Source organism: Aquarana catesbeiana, linkage group LG12, assembly GCF_042186555.1.
Source record: "Aquarana catesbeiana isolate 2022-GZ linkage group LG12, ASM4218655v1, whole genome shotgun sequence".
NCBI classification, from domain to species: domain Eukaryota; kingdom Metazoa; phylum Chordata; class Amphibia; order Anura; family Ranidae; genus Aquarana; species Aquarana catesbeiana.
Genome location: NC_133335.1, coordinates 5,095,662 through 5,107,570, shown reverse-complemented (window position 1 = coordinate 5,107,570; position 11,909 = coordinate 5,095,662).

Sequence of the window (11,909 nt, the reverse complement as noted above, 5' to 3'; positions counted from 1 at the left end):
CACTCCTGATCCCCGCATTGTGTACATAGCGCACTCCTGATCCCCGCATTGTGTACATAGCGCACTCCTGATCCCCGCATTGTGTACATAGCGCACTCCTGATCCCCGCATTGTGTACATAGCGCACTCTTGATCCCCGCCTTGTGTGTGTAGCGCACTCTTGATCCCCACATTGTGTGCGAAGCGCACTTTTGATCCCCGCATTGTGTGCGAAGCACACTCTTGATCCCCAAATTGTGTGCTTAGCACACGCTTGATCCCTGCGTTGTTTCCGTAGCACACGCTTGATCCCCACATTGTTTCCGTAGCGCACTCCTGATCCCCGCATTGTGTACATAGCGCACTCCTGATTCCTGCATCGTGTATGTAAGGCACTCCTAATCTCTGCATTGTGTGCGTAGGGCACTCCTGATCTCTGCATTGTGTGCGTAGGGCACTCCTGATCTCTGCATTGTGTGCGTAGGGCACTCCTGATCTCTGCATTGTGTGCGTAGGGCACTCCTGATCTCTGCATTGCGTAGGTGGCACACTGCTGATCTCTGCATTGCGTAGGTGGCACACTGCTGATCTCTGCATTGCGTAGGTGGCACACTGCTGATCTCTGCATTGCGTAGGTGGCACACTGCTGATCTCTGCATTGCGTAGGTGGCACACTGCTGATCTCTGCATTGCATATGCAGTGCACGCCTGATCTCTGCGCTGTGTACGCATCTCTTTCCTGAACCCTGCATTGTGTGTGTAGCGCACACCATAACCCTGCACTTTGTGAGTAGCACAAGCCTGAATCTTGCACTTTGTAAATTTACGTAAATAGCGCACCCCTCAGCTCTGCACTCTTAACGTGGCGCACTCCATGCATCCCCATACACCCCCTATGCTAGCTGCACACTCCATGCATTTACCGCACACTCCCTATGCTTGCTGCACAGTCCATGCATTCCCCACACACCTCCTATGCTTGCTGCACACTCCATGCATTCCCCACACACCTCCTATGCTTGCTGCACACTCCATGCATTTCCCATACACCTCCTATGCTAGCTGCACACTCCATGCATTTACCGCACACTCCCTATGCTTGCTGCACACTCCATGCATTCCCCACACACCTCCTATGCTTGCTGCACACTCCATGCATTTCCCATACACCTCCTATGCTCGCTGCACACTCCATGCATTTTCCATACACCTATACTCGCAGCACACTCCAAAAATGATTTTCAATGTCAGAGCAAGAAGAAGCCAAAATGACCCCTCAGCTCTTAAACACCCATGTGAGTCTTTTTTTTTCTGTGCATTGCTTCAGGGAGGGGAGAACCAAATTCTGCAATAGCCGGGACAGTCACAGCTCCTTGGTTTAGTGTAGGCAGTGAAGGAAACAGAGGAAAGCATTCCCTATATACTGTATGTTGTGTATATTTACACACAGGGAGGCTGTTGTTACAAAATGTTTAGGGGCAGTGTCAGAGGGAACACAGACACCTAGTATTCCTTTCTCCCAGAAGAAATCATGTTTACTATAGAGCCCAGGTCGGCAACCCATGGACCACAATCTACCAGTCGATCGCATCCAGGTGACTGGTAGATTGGTCCTGGGCTTACCGACCTTCTGGCACAGATAGTGGATGAAGGCGGCGGCCAGCCACAGAACAAGAAAAGCAGGGCAGGAGGGAGCAGGCGGCCGCGGGGGCATCAAGCCTGCCTCATGAGCCAATGCCTTGTCCATAAATCCAGCTGCAATGTGGGGTGGAGTGATACCAATAGCAGTCCGCCTCTCATTCTTGGTAGCGGGATCCACAGCAGCTGGAAGTTCTACAAGAAGTTAAGGTCAGTGGGCATGATAGGGCACAGTAAAAGCTATTTGGGTACAATAGCAGCTATATAGGCACAATAGTATAAAGATGCTATTGAGCCCATAAAGATACTATTGAGCCCATACAGATGCACAATATCAGCTATATTGGCACAACATGGCATGTGTACACCTTTGGCTGCTACCTCTGCAGCTAAAGGGAGTAGGGATTGGGGAAGGTAAAAGTGTGACTCAACCACAGGGTTTTACCAACCCCAGTCTCACGTACCACCGTCAAATGCAGCTAAGGGCAGTTTTACAGGTGGAACAGGCACCACTGTTCCTCTAAAAAGTGATCTAAGCATGTTTGACAGGTTGTGAAAAGGCCGATTCAATTGCCTAACCGCTAGTGCAAATGAGCCCCAACATTGCTGGTGTGGTGTCACAGTATATCTCATTATAAGAAAAGTGAACTTTCCCTCTGAACACTCTCCCTCATGTTACCATTAAAAAAAATTTTAAAAAATTCTAACCTGATAAATATATATTCCACCAATCAATGTAACTTACATTTGAGGAGGAGGAGGTAGGTTTTCTTCAACTACAGTGGAGATCAGTGAGGTCACAACCCGATTTTGCTCTCTGGCAGGGGGGATCATAAGGCTGGCTGAACAGTATTAGAAATTGTTTGGCAGCTCTTTGTATTTTTATGTGTACAATTGCTGGCCTGGCTGCTGTGTGTTATTGTGGGAACAATCCCTGATGCAGGTAATGCTGGAGGAAGATTAACTATCTGAGGTCCGGTTGGTGGTATGCTGATTGCCCGTGGGACATGACCATGCATTGTTGGGCCTGCTATCTAAGGCCTTAACCTCTAGTAAGCAGGCCGAACTCTCTCCCAGTGGATGATGGTGCACGGAAGTAGCTGCTAATAGGTTGCAAAGGATTCACTCTGCTTGCAGACAATTCTACTGAACTTTGTTGATGTGAAATTCTAATAGGGGTCACTTGTGTTGCACGTTGCACTTTAGATGTATGCACAGATTACATTTTTATTGTTTGTATCACATATTTAATTTATATATTATTTATTGAGATGTTTTATGCTTTTACTGCTTTCTTTGAGTTATTGTGGCGTACATTGTGGTGATAATTACCTTTAGCACATTTTGTTTTTTTTTGGAGTATGGGACAATGTGCCTGACTGCATGGCCTGTTTTCAATGTGTGAGTTTTTAGATAGTTCTCTGGCTTCTTTGTGGCTGTAGACTTTTTATACTTAACTACCCCACTGAGTTGAGGTTATTGCTGGCCCTGACATATGCTGGGGGCTATAATTGTTTGCCTCAATGGAACTTATTTTACTTCACAATCTCTTCAGTGTACCTCCAGGCTCTTTTTAGCCTATACAAAGAGGGAAAGGTGGCACACTACAAGCTATAGATCGGGAAAAATCACTCACATTTGGCCACACACATTTTAGCCACACCCACCCTTTGGCCACGCCCACACATGCAAATTTTTCAGCACCCTCGCTTTTTCTTCCAGCACCTGCACAGCACCCCCAAAAAAATTGGGCTGGAGCCGCCCCTGGATAACAGGAATGGTTGTCGCTTGCTGGCGACTATTCCTCCCTTTACCTCTGGCCTTGATCATCACTTGCCCCTGGGAACAGGAGTGGTTGTCCCCTTGTGGCAACTGCTTCTCCCTCACCGCTGGCAACGATCCAGTTCCCCCTGTCCGGTGAAACCTGTGCAACTTATTTTCGCTTTCCGGCCAAAAGCAACAACCCCACGCTGCTTCTCTCATACCTGGATAGGCCTCAGACAGCCCTCAGGCTTCTGGCCTAGCAACTCGGAACCTTGTGACACACGTCCACCCAGACAGCCATCCATGTGGCACAGAACCCGATCACCTGACTCCTCCCAAATAAATAGTCTCCTCTCCCAGCAGGCCAAGGGACTAAAGAAACCCCTGCCAATTGGCTGAAACAACCCATCCACTCCTAGTCTGAATTCACTATGCCCTGATCATTCTAATGCCACAGGCAACAATGCCACCTAGTGACAGAAGAGAGAGGTGCATCATATCCAGAGTTAGGGAAAAGCCAGGGAATCCCTTATCAATCAGCCAGGCTAGTTACCACCTAGCAAACTAAATTTGTTAGCAACCCTTCTTACTATCTGGGTGCTACACAGGTATTGGGGTTCATGTCCAGAAAGGGGTTCCATACATTGTTAAGGGTTGGAATAACCCCTGCCCAGTATTTGTAAGTTTGAGATACCTCCATAGGAGGGTCCTGGAGTCAACCACATTTGCTGCAGTATGAGTCAGTGCTTAGACCAATTTTTATATACGCTTTAAGCAGAATAAAGAATGGAGTCAATCAGATAAGGATGTGGACTCGATGGCTTGTAAAGTATCATCTCAGGTATCATCAGAGATCATCCATTTCCTACTTGTACCTACAGGGGAGTGGGAATTCAGAAATTTACTTAAAATCTGTACAGAGATCTGAACTGGACAGTGAAAGGAGAAGCAGTGCAGTGATGAGCTCATCTCAATGTCACGCTGCTCTCTCCTCCTGTCAGCATGCTTCTTGTCAGCACATGCACTAAATGGCTCCTTGTGCTGCATCTTCCTCCCCCAGTCTGAGCTCTGCTGTACAAAGATAGCAAGAGGCCGATACCAGGTCGCACCAGTGGCGGCATGTCCATTGTCCATCCCCCCCCCCTATTCCATGCGCCCGGCCCCTAATCTCCATGCAGGGCGCCGGACACATGGATTTCAATGTGGGGTTTGTTTGGGGGGTTTTTTTGAAGCACATGATTCATACCTCCCAACTTTTTGAGATGGGTATGAGGGACACCTATAAGCAAAAGTATATAGCCATAAGACACACACCCCAGCCATGCCCCTTAAAGGAGAATTACACCAAAAAAATATTAGTTAAACCCACAAATGATTTTTTTTTTACCTCCTACTATTCCTTTATATTGACTTTTAAAATTTACAAATGCAACAATTTAGAAATTGGATGAAAGGTTTAGCACTGGGAAACTCTATTTAAAAGATAAAAGGTGCATTTATTATAGAACTATATAGATCAGACCAAAATGAGGGACAAATGAGGAGGAAAGAGGGACAGAGGGACAGAGGGACTTTATTCCAAATCAGGGACAGTCCCTCGAAATCAAGGACAGTTGGGAGCTATGCATGATTAGAGGCTCGAGTAGGCCTTAAAAAGGAGTGGGCTTTGTAAGGCTATAGTGGGCTATGCTATGCTATTGTCACACAAGTGGGTGGGCTCGGGGCGCAGTGCTCTGTGCCCCGAGCCCACCCACTTGTGTGACAATAGCAAAGGAATATTTGTGAATGTCTTCCTGCTTTTCCTTCCAGGCCAATCAGGAAGCGGCTCCTGAGCCCTGATTGGCTGGGAGTCTTAGGACGGATCTCAGGACCCGCCTCCTGTTCAGCTGGGGGAAGAAGCATGTCCCCCCAGCCCCCCAAAAAATTTTGACCACCAGCCACCACTGGATCACATTCATGTACTTACACTACTCATATTTAAACAAGTACATTTAACTGCTTAAGGACCGCCCCATGTACATATACTGCAGGAGGCGGCCCTAGGGCGCAAAGTCACGTACCTGTATGTGATTCCTCTCCTCGGCTCTGGGACACACGCGCACGCCGGCCACCCGCAATCAACCACAGGAGAGGCAGAAAGGCAGTCTACCTTAGAAAAAAGGCAGACCACTGTTCTGTAAGGGAGGAAAATGGAGATCTTGTGTCTCTTCTAAGCAGGAACACGAATCTCTGTCTTCCCCCAGTCACAGCATTCCCCCCCCCACAAAGTTAGCAAGCACTACCTAGGAGCACACTTAACCCTTTGATTGCCCCCCGATGTTACCCCCTTCCCAGCCAGTGTCATTAGTACAGTGACAGTGCTTTTTTTGTTTAGCACTGATCACTGTATTGGTGTCACTGGTCCCCAAAAAGTGTCAGTTAGTGTCTGAATTATCCGCCGCAATGTCGCAATCCCGCTAAATGGCTATTAAGACACATGGTGGCTGATCGCCACCATTACTAGTAAAAAACAATAAAAAAAATAATTAAAAGTCCATAAATCTATCCCATAGTTTGCAGACGCTATAACTTTTGCGCAAACCAATCAGTATTTGCTTATTGGGATATATATATTTTTTTTTTTTACCAAAAACACGTAGCAGAATACACATTGGCCTAAATTCATGAAGAAATTAGATTTTGTTTACATTTTTTCTTATTGGGAATGTTTTATAGCAGAAAGTAAAAAATATTGTTTATTTTTCAAAATTGTCGGTCCTATTTTTGTTTCTAGCGCAAAAAACAAAAACAAAACACAGATGTGATCACATACTACTAAAAGAAAGCTCTATTTGTGGGAAAAAAAGACATCCATTTTATTTGGGTACAGCGTCGCACGACCGCGCAATTGTCAGTTACAGTAACGCAAAAAATGGCCCGGTCATGAAGGGGGTGAAACCTTCCGGAGCTGAAGTGATGTATTAATGAGTACTGTACAGAGCTGCATTTATTTTTGTCTATCATCACACCTCCCAACTTTTTGAGATGGGAATGAGGGACACCTATCAGCAAAAGTATGCAGGCCTAGGACACACCCCTGGCCACGCCCCCTTAAAGGAGAACTGTACAAAAAAAAACAAGATTGGTTAAACCCACAAGTGCTTTTTTTCCCCCACTACTATTCCTTTATATTGCCTCTTGGAATGTAAAAATGCAGCAATTTAGAAATCAGATGAAAGGTTTAGTGCTGGAAAACACTTTCTGATAGATAAATCTATGTAGATAAGACTAAAATGAGGGACAAATGAAGAGGAATGAGGGACAGAGGGACATTGCTCCAAATCAGGGACAGTTGGGAGCTATGCTATTATATCTTCCTGGAGTTTGGCTTTCACACACCTATAAACACAGGCGTGCGCACAGGGTGTGCCGGGTGTGCCTGGGCACACCCTAATCATCCCGTGTGGTGCAGATTCCCCCTGCTGCCCCCACAGAGTGTCTGGCTTCCGTCCTCTCCTGCTGGCTACTGCTGCTGCAGGCACAAAGGGGGATGTTTCAGAATGCAGAGCAGGGGAAGGGGGCCCCCTTCCTTTTCTGAATGAACACAGTGAATGATTGGTGCCAATCTCTTTTACTGTGTTCATTCGTAACTGAAGCATAGTAAACTGTGTGCTGCGGTTTGTGAATGAACAGGAAGCGGTTCAGCACAGAGCACTTCCCAGCTGAGGCTACATGTGTGTTAGAGCCTCGGGGTGCACACCGATACCGATAAAATGATTTCACATGTCCATGTAAGCTAAATGTCTGCAGCGTCCAGTTATAGTTCAATACCCAATCTCAGCACCAGATGGCGCCCAAATACTGCTAATGAAAGTGAATCTAATCCCAGCAAGAAAAAATTTCATCTTCACCTGTCCCTGTATGTAGTGGCTGCATTAGTTGTCTTTTTTCGGGCTAAGAATATATATGCAGTAATATATATATATATATATATATATATATATATATATATATATATACACACATACACAGTGCCTTGCAAAAGTATTCACCCCCCTTGGCTTTTTACCTATTTTGTTACATTACAGCCTTTAGTTTTTTGTTTTTTTTAATCGAAATTCAATATGATGGATCAGAACACAATAGTCTAAGTTGGTGAAGTAAAATTAGAAAAATATATACATAAAACTATTTTTCAGAAATAAAAAAAACTGATGATTGGCATGTGCGTATGTATCCACCCCCTCTGTTATTAAGACCATAAAAAGCTCTGGTGCAACCAATGACCTTCAGAAATCACATAATTAGTGAAATGATGTCCACCTGTGTGCAATCTAAGTGTCACATGATCTGTCATTACATAGACACACCTTTGTGAAAGGCCCCAGAGGCTGCAACACCTAAGCAAGAGGCACCACTAACCAAACACTGCCATGAAGACCAAGGAACTCTCCAGACAAGTAAGGGACAATGTTGTTGAGAAGTACAAATCAGGGTTAGGTTATAAAAAAAAATATCCAAATCTTTGATGATCCCTAGGAGCTCCATCAAATCTATCATAACCAAATGGAAAGAACATGGCACAACAGCAAACCTGCCAAGAGACGGCCGCACACCAAAATCCACGGACCGGGCAAGGAGGGCATTACTCAGAGAGGAGCACAGAGACCTAAGGTAACCCTGGAGGAGCTGCAGAGTTCCACAGCAGAGACTGGAGTATCTGTACATAGGACCACAATAAGCCGTACGCTCCATAGAGTTGGTCTTTATGGCAGAGTGGCCAGAAGAAAGACATTACTTTCAGCAAAAAACAAAATGGCACGTTTTGAGTTTGGGAAAAGGCATGTGGGAGACTCCCAAAATATGTATGGAGGAAGGTGCTCTGGTCTGAGGAGACTACAATTGAATTTTTTGGACATCAAAGAAAACGCTATGTCTGGTGCAAACCCAACATATCACATCACCCAAAGAACACCATCCCCACTGTGAAACATGGTGGCGGCAGCATCATGCTATGGGGATGTTTTTCAGCAGTCAGGACTGGGAAACTGGTCAGAGTTGAGGGAAAGATGGATGGTGTTAAATACAGGGATATTCTTGAGCAAAACCTGTAGCACTCTGTGTGTGATTTGAGGCTAGGACGGAGGTTCACCTTCCAGCAGGACAATGACCCCAAACACACTGCTAAAGAAACACTTGAGTGGTTTAAATGTGTTGGAATGGCCTAGTCAAAGCCCAGACCTCAATCCAATAGAAAATCTGTGGTCAGACTTAAAGATTGCTGTTCACAAGCGCAAACCATCCAACTTGAAGGAGCTGGAGCAGTTTTGCAAGGAGGAATGGGCAAAAATCCCAGTGGTAAGATGTGGCAAGATCATAGAGACTTATCCAAAGCGACTTGGAGCTGTGATAGCAGCAAAAGGTGTCTCTACAAAGTATTGACTTTAGGGGGGTGAATAGTTATGCACATTGACTTTTTCTGTTATTTGTCCTATTTGTTGTTTGCTTCACAATAAAAAGAAAAAAATCTTCAAAGTTGTGAAAAAGAAGAGAGTTTGGGACTTTAAATGAGGCATGCATACCAATGGTCGGTGCAATGAACACAATTTGAGTATGAATATACGAATAAGATAATTACATATCGATGCAATCTTTATTGCATTGTATCAAAAATGCATAAAACCGTATTATATCATAGTATAACAGTTACTGGTAACATACCATAGCAGTGAGGTAACAAGATATACAGAAAAAATAGAGACATACATTGTATACATAATACATTGGAGGGATTAACGCACAATATGCCCTACGCGTTTCGTGAAAACATTTCACTTCCTCAGGAGCAGGCATAATCCAAATATCTATAAAAGACATTAGTAAGCATCAATGTCACTATATCCAAAGAGTATTGGTATTGATAGCTCAAAAAGGAGCAGATAACTTTGTTGAAAACTCACGAGAAAACTGGCTCCCATTGTCAATGCCAGGTACCGAGCAACAGGGCTGACCCCATATATGTCCACCACGGGAACTGAGGGGACCATCTGGGCAGTGGGTCGCAGTGTAAGGACCACAGGATAATGATAGAAAATACATATTTTATCTTTAATGATGATTCAATCGTCCAGAAAGGATTCTATGGAGGTGATAGCAAAAAGTATATATATATATATATATATTAGACATGTGTGCCGTCAATAAATTTGTTTCATTCCGTTCCGTATTAGAATTAATTCGTAATTCGTGTCCGAAATTTCGTACGAAATACACGTTTTCGTTAGGTTCGTTAACTTTTCGTAACAATTACGAATGTTCGTTATAATGAATTTATCATTATGAGGGGCTCCCACCACCCCTGTGCTGTGCTGACTTCCTGGGTTTTTAACTTTTAGGTTCGTTTTCGTAACAATTAGGAATGTTCGTTAGGAATTTGGATCCTTAATTCGTAAACGAAATTTCGTACTTCATACAAAATTCAGAAGCATAGCAATTCGTATTTCGGATCCTCCCGAATGTACGAATTTACGGAAATTCGTACGAATTTTTGATTCGTACGAAACTAATCGCACATGTCTGCCCCCTTTTTTCTGAACTCTCAGACAAGTTTGAAGAGAATGCTGCAGATAAACAGGTACAACTTATGTAGGAGGGTTTCATCTTTGTGTATCACCTGAAGCTAAACACTTCACTGGGGATATGGAAGGGTTTAAAACCACTTTAAGTTTTCTCATTGGGCCACTTGTGCTGCTGGGCCCCATAGAAGTGACATGGGCTATGAGGATAAAGGCTGTACCCATGTGAGGCACCAATAGATACAGTGCCTTGAAAAAGTATTTATACCCCTTGAAATTCCCCACATCTTGTCATGTTACGACCAAAAACGTAAATGTTTTTTATTGGGATTTTACGTGATAGACCAACACAAAGTGGCCCATAATTGTGAAGTGGAAAAAAATGATAAATGATACAAATAAATATGTAAAAAGTGTGGGGGGGGGGGGCATTTGTATTCAGCCCCCTTTACTCTGATACCCCTAACTAAAAACTAGTGGAACCAATTGCCCTCAGAAGTCACCTAATTAGTAAATAGAGTCCATCTGTGTGTCATGTAATCTCAGTATAAATACAGCTGTTCTGTGAAGCCCTCGGAGGTTTGTTAGAAAACCTTAGTGAACAAACAGCATCATGAAGGCCAAGGAACACACCAGACAGGTCAGGGATAAAGTTGTGGAGAAGTATAAAGCAGGGTTAGGTTATAAAAAAATATCCCAAGCTTTGACCATCTCACGGAGCTCTGTTCAATCCATCATTGGAAAATGGAAAGAGTATGGCACAACTGCAAACCTACCAAGACATGGCCGTCCACCTAAACTGACCAGCCGGGCAAGGAGAGCATTCATCAGAGAAGAGCCAAGAGGTCCATGGTAACTCTGGAGGAGCTGCAGAGATCCACAGCTCAGGTGGGAGAATCTGTCCACAGGACAACTATTATGCCCCTTACACACGAGCGGGTTTTCCGTCAGAAAAATCTTGGATGGTTTTTTCGACGGAATTCCGCTCAAGCTTGCCTTGCATACACACGGTCACACAAAAGTTCGCTGAAGAACGCGGTGACGTACAACACTACGACGAGCCGAGAAAATGAAGTTCAATGCTTCCGAGCATGCGCCGAATTGTTTCCGAGCACGCGTAGGAATTTTGCGCGTCGGAATGTGTACAGACGATCTGAATTTCCGATCGTAACTTTTTCCGACCGGAAAATTGAGAACCTGCTCTCAATCTTTTGCTGGCTGGAATTCGGCCAGCAAAAGTCCGATGGAGCGTACACACGGTCGCATTTTCCAACCAAAAGCTCTCATCTGTCTTTTGCTGGCCGAATTTCCGATGGTGTGTACGGGGCATTAGAATTATAAGAATGGCAAGAAGAAAGACATTGTTGAAAGAAAGTCATAAGAAGTCCTGTTTGTAGTTTGTGAGAAGCCATGTGGAGGACACAGCAAACGTGTGGAAGAAGGTGATCTGGTCAGATGAGACCAAAATTCAACTTTATGGCCTAAAAGTAAAACGCTATTTGTGGGGGGAAAACTAACACTGCACATCACCCTGAACACACCATCCCCACCGTGAAACATGGTGGTGGCAGCGTCATGTGGTGGGGATGGTTTTCTTCAGCAGGGACAGGGAAGCTGGTCAGAGTTGATGGGAAGATGGATGGAGCCAAATACAGGGCAATCTTAGAAGAAAACTTGTAATGCCGCGTAGACACGACCGGTTTTTCCGTCGGACTAAACTCTGAAGGTTTCTCCGACGGAACTACGACGGAAGTCCATTCAAGCGGTCTTGCCTACACACGGTCACACCAAAGTCCGACCGTCCAGAACGCAGTGTCGTACAACACGTACGATGGGACTAGAAAAAGGACGTTCAATAACCAGTAGCCAATAGCTTACTTGCTTCAGACCATGCGTTGTTTTTGGTCCATCGGAACAGCACACAGACGAGCGATTTCCCCGATAGGAACGGATTCCGTCGGAAAGATTTAAAAC